This window comes from Maylandia zebra, linkage group LG2 (assembly GCF_041146795.1).
Source record: "Maylandia zebra isolate NMK-2024a linkage group LG2, Mzebra_GT3a, whole genome shotgun sequence".
NCBI classification, from domain to species: Eukaryota; Metazoa; Chordata; class Actinopteri; order Cichliformes; family Cichlidae; genus Maylandia; species Maylandia zebra.
The window spans coordinates 45,871,575-45,883,081 of NC_135168.1; positions in this window are offsets into that span (position 1 = coordinate 45,871,575).

The window sequence follows — 11,507 nt, forward strand, 5'->3', positions numbered from 1 at the left end:
TAAACAAGGCCAAAGTGGAGATGTTTGAATGTTTGATGAAAACCAGACGAAGCAATAACATTTCATACCAAGGAGAGAGGAGTTTGGCTTGTTTTGCAGCCACATTACTTCAGCACCTTGCATTCACTGAGTTGACCATGAACAGATCTGTATACCAAAGTATTCAAATCTGAGGTCATCTTTCCAGCAGCTAAAGCTTGCCTAGAAGTAGGACATTAAACAGGAAAATGATCCCAAGCATACTCATAAATCTGCAACAGAGGGTGTTAAAATGACCCAGTCATTGGGTCACACATTGGTTTGTATATGTGCAATTTGCTAATAATTTAGCACTGAAATGTAGACAAACCCATTAATAATGGCATGACTGTCATTTCTACCAGCTGTGCAGCAGGTTCAAGTGCATGCTATTCAAGATGAGGAAGGCTGATATATTTTTTTCAACAGGCTGTCAGTGTGAAAGTAATGTATTCATTTGATAGAGTGAAAGGTTTCTTTACATTGTCTTTTTAAACATTTTTTATCACCTCGGGTTGTCAACAAATCCAATTCTGTTATTTTTGCATAGTTTAACACACAGACAAGCACACACATTGGACTGTTTATCAGAAACATACTGCTGTAAACCAAACCGTTATTGACTCACTGAATGAGAAACTAAAATCGTGTGTTTCTTGGCCATCCAACAATTACCACACCTTTGGAAGGATTGTCATTGTCATGTTGACAGAAGGACTCTGGCATTCATGAGATATGGGGGTAGTCAGTACACAACGCAATAACATAGTGCTTCACTGCCCACTGCTACTGATTGTTTAACAAGCCAATGCCATGATTTACTGACACTATAACTACCTGATGTGAATATATTTTTGAGATGCAACACCTCTATGGTGCTCTGGGATCCATTAGCTTTGAACATGACTTCAAAACCTGACAGACATTCAGAGCACAGTGTGCTGGAATAAGAAAAAGCCTATGATATAACACTGGGTAATGTAAAGGGATCACAGAGTGTCTCTTAGGCTGGAACATCAGAGAATATGAAAGCAAAGGTTCCTGTGATTTTAATGAATAGCTAGCTGCTCCAAGGTTACAAAGCTGTGCTTGATGAGTCGAAGGTATACGGTTTAATAGGGCAACACAGCTGTGTAGTGATCAGCACTGTTGCATTTGTGTAGCCTGTGATCCTGAACTTGATGAGCACTTAGATGGAGGTTTACCTAATGCAGTAATAAAGTTAGTACTACACCTTATCAGCTGGGACCTCATTTCACCATCAGAACTTCCTTAATTCTTCACAGCATGCATTTGACAGGGTGATGGGAACATTCCTCAGAGATGTTGCTCCATGTTGAAATGATAGTATCACACTGTTCCTGCAGATATGTTGGCTGCACATCCATGATATGAATCTCCCATTCCACCACATTCAGTGGGTGGTCTATTGGATTGAGATCTTGTGACTCTTGAGGCCATTTCAGTACAATGAACTCATTGTGATGTTCAGGAAAACAGAAGTTTTGAGCTTTTGTCAGGGGCCGAGCTGGCTGTACCAAAATTCGGGACTCAAATGCAGACTCGCTTTACTTTGTACAAGAACTTCATTGAGAAAAAAGGATTAGAAGCACCAGGGGTTCACTAGGGGTCAGAAGAGCAGGGTTACTTTGATTCCTGGGCGGAGTATACTGAAAACAGGAAAATAAGCTTAGTGCTGAAAAAAATCAAGATAACAACAACATCAGGGAGTCACTTTACCACTGGAAGGTAGCAGACAATCTGGTGACAAGTGGAGGCGCTTAATTGCATCTTGATGGAGCACAGGTGTGTTTGGCAAGAGCTGGATGCTGGCTCTGCCCCAAAGAGAGGAGAACCCAGCTCAATCTGGACTCAGAGGCAGGTAAAAACACACTCCAAACATCACAACGACCCAGACTATGACAGCTTTGTAATCCTGCTGAAGGCACCCATCAGAAGATGCATAAACTCTGGCGATAAATTGGCTTACATGGTCAGCAAAACAGAATTAGGCAAACTCAGCTGATATGGTGCAAAGTGTTCCAAGAAAATTTCCCCTACACCATTAAACCAACCTGAACGCCAAATACTGATGCCACCAAAGACTGTGGCAGAAAATCGTCTGTCAGGCAACATCTTCTATTCTGCAATTTTGGTGAACCTGTGTAAATTATAGCCTCAGTTTCTAGTTCTCAGTTGACAGGGATGGCAGCTGGTGTGGTCTTCTGCTGCTGTAGCCTGTCTGCTTCAAAGCTTAATGCGTTGTGCATTCAGAGATGCTCTTCTACAAATCTTGATTGTAATGAGTAGTTATTTAATTTATTGTTGCCTTCCTATCAACTCAAAACAACATCAATGTCTGACCTCTGACATCAACAAGGCAATATCACCCACAGAGCTGCTGCTCCCTGGATAATTCTCAGTAAACGATGGTTTCTGGTTGTGAGGGCAAATCCCAGCAGATCAGCAATTTCTTTGGCAGGCTAGTCTTGAACATGTCTGCATGCCTACGTTTACTGAGATGGGTGATATTTAGGTTTGACATTTACTACAGGTTTAACAAATGAAAAGTGGCTGGTCAGTATATATATTATTGGCTTTCTTGGCTGTTTAGTGTGATCTTGCTTTATGTTGATATTTTCTGCTTTCGCTTGTGCGTCAAAATAGCCAAACAAACTCTGTTTTTGAAGGTGCTATATGAATAAATGTATTATTATAATTCATGCACAACATTTAATGTGTACACAAATACATCCAATGTGTAGACATTTCAGTGAAAGACACTCATGTAAACCTGCCGACAGTGTAGGAGGGAAGTTGAAAATATTTGTTTTGTGAGTCAGTCTTGTTCTCATCATGGCTAAAGCAACAAGCAGTTTCTCTGCTAAAAAAATAAATGAAACTAAAGCCAATAAACATGGATTGCATGAATGCTGCTTATGTGCTACTTCAACATTAAGAGATGTATTCTAAAACACTTCTTCAGCTGAGAATCAGAGAGGAGAAACACACAGTTCTCTTGCTAGCAAGGGCAGCCACCAGAGCGCTCGCACAAGAGTGAGGCTCAGAGACTCGCAACTCTGAGACTGCCCTGGTCTTTATTTATACTTTAGTGGGCGTTTGTTCCTTACATTGGAATGTGGAGGTGTACATGTATGTGTGTGTGTGTGTGTCAGAGTGTGACCCCATAACCGACTTCCCTTAACCTGCTGGTCTGGGTGTGAACGCCAGAGCACTCTGGAATGCACGCAAAGCTTTTGCAGACTATTAAGGATCGCACATCCTATCACTACCATATATAAACTTATATTATTAAAAGATTATACTGACTACTAAGTACAATTTTCTATTGACAGTATTTTTTAAATCCATTGTGAAAAACGAGTCTTTCCGACTCTATTACAATTAAATGTCACACTCAAAGCATCTTGTCTAGTATTTTTAGATCGTGTGACCCAGAAATTAGGTTGGACGTCTTATTATCTGATCCAGTGAAGAGCCATGAAAACCGTCTGATTATAATCAGTGTAAAAGCCTGAGTTGGTATTCAAGGATGTTTGTGAGGGTTTTTCAATCAAATTACACACCACTCAGTGTAGCTCTTGTTTAACATCCCATACTGACAAAAAACACAAAAACTGAATCTTTCATTGTAATATGAGGAAGACAGAGGACGATATGTATTTATTGCATTTAATATTATGACATAAGCTCGACTGACTTTGACAATGACGTGACAGAGATCAGCCTGAAGGGCTTGAGCAGCTCCACATTAGTGTTTCTGGGTCATTTTTGTAGAGACTTTTGCCCACAGTGAAACATTACCACAAATTCCTGCCCTGCCCTCTATTTCCTGCAGCAAAGCTGTATCACATTTAACATCTGGCAATGTCAAGAATGAGCAAACACTTAATTTGCTACTGGGGAAAGATCTTAAGCAACCCCTCTTTTTCGTTTATATTTTGCTTCCACGGAGCCAGACTTTCTTGTTATTTTTTGGTGGTTTTGATTATTAAAAATTTTACTTGGAACATTAGCTGTTTTTTTTTTACTCTCATTCTCAGTGCAGTCCTTGTTCCTGACCACTTTTAGACTGATGTTTTTGTTGTGTTTCTTTTTGCTACAGACTGGTAATTTGTCCCTTGCTCTTTGGCATCTGGCAGCTGTTGTTTTTTTTTTTTTTTTGCCATTTTGTTTTTGTATGTTAAGCCACTCAATACTAACCTATGAATCATTCAGGAATAACTAGTGCAACATGTAACAGACAATGTAGCAAAGAACTGATTTTAAATAGTACTTTTAGGCACTTTTGTTACTAGAAGCCTGTTGAAAAATAAATAGTTTGTTCCCATTTCTTCAGCTGAATCTATGAAAAATGACAAGAATAACCCAGTTTGACAGACATGAAATCACTGTTTTATACTAACAAGGTTATTCCTAATGTCATGAACGGCAAGGTGAGGACTCAAGACTAGACAAGGCTATAATATATATATATATATATATATAGATATAGATATATAGATAATACTGAAAAACAAAAATGTTTTATTTTGACTGATTTAAAGTCCAAAAGAAAACCAAAATCCACATGTAGCATTTTCAGTGGAAGAAATACTTCATCACTCATCCAAGTGACTTCTTCAGTTTCAGCTGACTTCAGCTGCACCACTGACAAACAACGGGCTGTGAGGTCAATTTTTAACTTTTACATAACTGTCATGACCATTGATCAGGACTCCAAAATAAAACAGGAAGTAACTAAACAAAGACAAAGGCAAAGGCTAGTCAAAACTAAAATTCAAATTGTGACCAATAAAGAAATCAAGAAGTGGACATAAATCCTAATAATAAAAGAAAAAGATATCAGAAGACCAAAAAACTCAGAAACAAGGACGACGACATCCAAAGACTATTAGCTGAAAACCTGGCATATCTCTGCATGTTGCGCAGTGCATCCTTAAAAAATCTGAGGAAACTGGACAAGTGGAGGACAGAAAGAAGACGTCACAGGCTTAAAATACTATCTACAGCAGATGAACACTTTCTGAAATCACGGTTGTCTCAGGACTGCACTGTATGGACTAAAGGAGAGTGACAAGTTTGAAAGGACTTTTCTTCTATTACATCATGAATTTATAAACATGTAAAGTTCTGAATTTTCATAAGTAACAAATGAAAACAGGAAAACAGGAACTTTAAAAATGACATTTTTATGAGCTGTAAATGAAGCCCTGTTTGAATATGACCCTAGTTCTCTTACTGGTTGAGGTAAATTAAAGTAATATAGAGCTGGGCTGTGGCTTGGCAAAAAAATCTGCTAATAGTTGAATCTGGTACTGCCAAGTAAGCCACAAAAGTCTCGGGTTCTTTAGTTTTGTAACTATACACTTTTTAATGATGACTTCAATGTAGCCTCTATCCTGTTTTGACCTTGGTCCAAAGTATCCTCCATTACAGAAGTAAATTGAGCTAAAGCTGTTTGGCTGTCATCTGTCACTGTGCATTGTAATAGCAATCTGCTTATGGGTCAATAAAACCTAGTATTGCCCATAAAGCTTGTTTAGCTTGCATAATATCTTGATAACACAGGGAAAACACAGAGAGGTGGATGAACAAGCAGTAAAAATGGTTATGCAACTTTTATTCGAACCCTGTAAACTGTTGATGGGCAGTGCGCTGTGTCCAGAGACCCTCAGCGGTCCTTCAGGACATGTATTTCTGCTGAAAAATGAGTCACGGCTTTATTTTCCTTTCATAAAGTCTGTAATCATCTTTAGGCAAAGTTTTGCTGTGACATTCAGAAATACTTGCTGCAACATTTCAGCTTGCGCAAGCCGAACTATTCAAGGGTTTATTTAAACTTTTTAATAAAGGTGACTAAATTTGACATTAACTAAAGTTAAAGGTGATAGAGATAGTGCCCTACATGAGTGACAGGATGCCTCCTGGATGCCTTTCTGGTCAGGTAATTTGGGGAATCTCCAACCTGGATGAGAACCACAGTGCCACCCAGAAAACCCCAAAATGGGCACAGGCAGAAGATATTTCTGCACTTCTGATGCCTCTATGACCCCAGGAATAAATGAATGTGTCAGTGTATGGATGGAGTCATTTCTGCTATTTGTTTAAATAATAGAAAATAGGAAAAAACAAGATCATCTTAGATGTTTTTGAGGATGACCCATATCCATAATATTTTGTCCATCACTGCAGATGTTTTCTAAAACATGCTTAACTATTCTGGCAGAACAAACAGAACAATTATTGCCATGTGTTGTTAAATGATTCCAGGCCCACTAAAGAGAAGTTTTCTTTGATCATCTGCATTTGGTATCTGGGGCAAAGTGATGACTTTTTGAATGTTATCTGCAGAGATTACTCTTTGATATCATTAAGATACAGCGCTTGTTGAAGCTGACGCCCTGGCAGTTTGTTTCTCTTGTACACTTAATATGCACAGTGAATTAGTCTTTGTTGCCTGTTAACTATGTGCTGTTTGCATTCATATTAACTGTAAAAGACTTTTGCATTAACTGTACATGGATTTCTTTTAGGGGAACATTTTTCTTCTAGCTCTGCTCTGCATAGTGGGTTGCTGTCATTCTCAGAGCATATGACCTCTCTCCATCATACTACACATTTGCAGCATGCATTAAAATAATGCCATCAATTCAGTGTGTGACAGCTGCAGTGTTAATAAGTTCATCCTCTGCACCATTTTTTTGAATGTCAGTGAAAGTATCGAGTACACAACACCTGTCTGCACTCTATAAATCCAAAATCCCCCAGGGGAAGTTTTACTTTGTCACATCTTAATCTTTTCTGAGCTGAGGATGACGCATGCTTAAAAGGCGTGATGTAGTCAGAGTGTACAGACACCTTATTTCAAATGAAATTACACAAATGCCAATTTAATCCTCAGCAACTGAGATGCAAAGACTGTGGAAAAATAAATTGACACGTATCCTAAGTTGCCGATTGTTGCCAAGTTGCCAACTCCTCAATTTTGGCTGCAGTGGCTACAGGTCTGTTCTTGGTGTTTAGATACATTTAAGATATCAATTTGAAAATCCTATGTCACCTCATTCTAGCGTTATCGTGTTCTCACAGTTGGGTGTCCACACCGCCCATCCAGCTGTTCTCCTGTCCACCTGGCTGGGTGACGACAATACTCCATGAGGAAATCTGTAATCCTGTGAGGTCTTATTAATATATTAATATATTAATATACATACTTAAAGACACACACACACACACACACACACACACATATATAAAAACACCCAGCACGCCCCTGTGGGCGGTTTATCCTTCAAGCTCGGGTCCTCTACCAGAGGCCTGGGAGCTTGAGGGTCCTGCGCAGTATCTTAGCTGTTCCCAGGACTGCGCTCTTCTGGACAGAGATCTCCGATGTTGTTCCTGGGATCTGCTGGAGCCACTCGCCTAGCTTGGGAGTCACCGCACCTAGTGCTCCGATTACCATATATATATATATATATATATATATATATATAATATGCTTTTGCCATCACTGTGACTCACAGAACTTACACCAGAGAAATTCATATAACCTTTTCTTTTCCTCCTTCAGTGCCCTACATTTATAAATAATTAAATAGGTTTCTTTGTGGAGACATCCGTGGACATATGTGTTGCCAAGTGATAAAACAAACATCTCTCCAACTCTTTTTATAACACGGTAGTTAACAAAATATATATGTACATTAAAAAAAACTAGAAATTAATGTTCATACCACTGTGATAGCTTGTGATATTGGCTGATAGCTCATTTTGAATAATGCTCCACTTCTACCTAATTGTGTGTAATATGGGATGAAAAGCAAAGAATATTTGCTTTTATCACTGCTTTTGAAATCACAATTTTCACAATATCACAATTTTCTTAAACAAATACCGACAGATAGTGTTTGTAATGTTTCTAAACCTTTTTTTTTCTATTTGCCAGGTGGTGCTGTTTTAGCCTTTTCCGACAGGGGGTGCTGCAGCACTCGCAGTACCCCTTGTTCTCACGGCCTTGGTGTTGACCGAGAATATTGACACAAGCTCTGTTAGCAGTACACTCAAATGAGCATTTGGGGGCATAAGTGCTTCATGTTGTTTCTTGATGTTTCTGCAAACTCGAACAAACCTTCTTCCAGGCTGTGAAGTTTTAATGTGTGTGTTTTTGTTGAAATGCACACTAATATATTTGCACTGTCAGAAAAAGACAAACGACTTGTTTTCACTGATGCCTACAAAAACCGAATCTTTGGAATTACAGCGTCAAAAATTTATTTTAAATGGGAAAAGGTGTTTTTGTTCAGAGATTTAAAGGCACCCAAAGGCATTATATTTTGTTTTTTTGTTGGCTGATTGGACATCTGCTCAGATCGCTGCATTTTAGTGTTCAAGTTTTAGCAGAAAGCCAACAAAAATGTTGGTGGAAAACAGAAGAAACACCACTTCAAAGAAAGATCTTGGGCACTGTGATTCTGTAGTAGAAGGCATAGGAAGAAATGAAAGCTGCAAAGTTGTAAGTTGTAAATTTAGTACAGTATCATAACAAAAATATAAAGTGATTACAGACTTTGCTTTGTAACACGTTATACCCGCCATAGCAGCAGTAGACTGAAGTAAAAAACCAAACAAACAACCTTATATGGAGCATATATAGTAGCATGAGAGCTGATCTTTTAGCTTACAGACATGCACTTTCATAGACGCCATCTAATGTAATGAGAGTGGGGTAGGTCTGACTGTGAAACCACACACTCATTGGCTATGACCAAAACTTAGTGAATGGATGATACAAAGTGAGTAAATGAGCCTATACCTTCATCACAAAAGTGTTTAGAGAGCTCAAGTCACAGAGAGCTGTTTTCCCACCAAATTTAATAGTACTGCAACCACAGGTATCGCCCTTTGGTGGCGACTGCAGATTTAAGCAACTTACCTATGTGCATAGCACCTAGCGCTGTAACGCCACACCCCATTCAAATGCAGATTCTCTGTCTGTAGCCGCTAAACACTTTGGACTCACAATAAGCACCAAGAAGACTGAAGTCTTCAGCCTGCAAAGGAATGAACAGCAAACATGCCTGAAATAAAGACTGACAGCAAAGACCTTAATAATGTTGACTTCACCTATCTTGGTGGAAGTCTTTTGGCTTCCGAAAGTCTTAATATCGAGGTATCCAAATGCATCGCTAAAGCAAGCGTAGCAGACTCTAAAAGAGAGTATGGAGCGATAGGGGATTGAACCTGGAGATGAAGTGCACAGTATACAGAGCGGTAGTCCTAGCAGTCCTTCATTGCTGTATAGCAATGTATAGCAAACCGAAAATATTTGGCACTCATGAAAAACCTATACAATCTAGGCAGCTAACAGGTCTGAATGGACACATGCTATATGTAAGAGAAGCTCACGAAAAGACAAAGCAGCCATGCAGAAATGCGTACAACTTATACATACATACATACTACTACTGGTACTGTGAACATGAGATAGCACTTTCCAGTCCTCTGTGAGATAATGCCATATTGTATGACTCCACAGCCTCTGATGTCACTGCATTGCAAGTTAATGCAATCCTTTCTCCTTTACTCAGCAGAACTCACTTCTCTGTGTCTGTGACTCAGGGTGTGACCGTGAAAATATGTTCCGACCGTGTCACATACCAGTATTTCAGATTGCATTTTCCACAACTTTGTATGAAGCAGGTCTTTGCACTTAAAGTAGCTGATGAATTACATTATTTAACTGTGAACCTAAGGCTACGTATTTCATATATAGGTCCAATATAAAAACCTGATCTCAGCATGGTGAGGGTAAACTGATCACTTTGCTGAACATAACCACAGGGGGTCACTGGTGTTCAGTGTTCTGCATTCCCACTTCTCTCTCCATCCTCAGTGAACACCCTGTTTTTTTTTCTTCTTGTTTTGTTTTGTTTTTTCAGAAAGCTTGCTCCATTATGGGAGCTCTCATTCACAATCTGCATCAATCAGACCTTCAGTCATTTCTGTGCCTGTGTTTGCATGCTCATTGATCTGTGTATATGCCAGGGGGTTTAGTGCCTTTGTCAGCCATCAGCCATGCTGTAGCTTGGAGATGAGGCTTAAAGTTATGGACCAATATTAATAAATGGTAGCCCTGGCAACAGTGTTCAGTGTGTGAGTCAGAGAAGCTCAGGCAGAGGGGAAGGCAGGGCACCGTGGCCGAGCACGGATGCTCTCTGAAAACCAGCAACAAACCTGGCTATGAACCAGTGTCACATCTGCGCAGAACAAGAGGACAGGCAAAATTAATCAAATCAAGATTCTAACATGAGTGCTTACAGCCGAGGACTCATTTGGGGGTTTTGGTGCAGAGGGATTCAGCTGTTTGTTAGTTTTTGGTCACTATAAACCAAAGAAATTACATTCGGTGAGTTATGCAGCAGTGCTTGAATTTCAACTACATGAAGGTGGAAATGCAGCATGGGTGTTCCCCTGTGTTGGGATGGTTGGTGTGAGCTGTGGGTTGTGATGCATACAGTATTCTCGTGTATCTCTGAGGAGTGGATGGTATTTTTACAGTGACCATAATGGCTGCAATAGATTTTTAGATTTACCAGCTGGATATAAATCCTCCAGAACCCTGCTAGCACTTCTTATGTGGTCTAGACAATAGCTCACAATAAAGTGAATTATAATGAGGAAACTCATTCAAAAAGGCAAAGACTGTGAATAAGTTAAAGAGAAAAGAGTTAATTAAAAGCAGTCCTGTCCTGTCACACAGTTACATCAGAGGTGATGTCAGTCACGTATACAGAGTACAGTCCAGTATGCAGCCATCAGTCGCTGTAGAAAGTAAACCTCGAACTTCCAAGTTAGGGTCACTCACTTCCAATCTTTGAGCTGCTTTTGTTTGCCATTCTACTGCAGAGGCCTGGCAAAGCTGATTACAAATCTCGCCACTTCCCAGAGATTACAGCTATATTACAGTTTAATGTTTTGTTTTTTGCACTGCTCCGTTCAGATTGTCCAACTTCATATTTGCCCAGAGTGAACAGACTCCAAGTACAAAGTGCCGCTTTATGACCTTATAAACCGCAACACAGTTTCCCAGTAATAGAACAACATCAATAAAAGGGCAGAAAAAAAATCAATGGTTAACAATATTATAAAGGTCAATATTATAATAGAAAACCTAGCAAGGTTGGCTAACGCTAGATATTCTTGCTGGTTACTAAAGGCTTCAAATCTCACATTAAACATTAATATTGAGTGAATTCAAACACAAGACGGAGTTGCAAAACTTTTGGAAAGTTTTCAGACTAATCTTAAAATAGGTTTATTTTTACTTATTAATTAAAAAAACAAACACAAATATCATCATTATGTGGATGGTTGTGACTTTTTAATGTTACAGTAGCCATTAACACTTTCCCCGCCAGAGTATTGTCTCCAACTTAACAGAGACTCATAAATCACTAATCATTCGG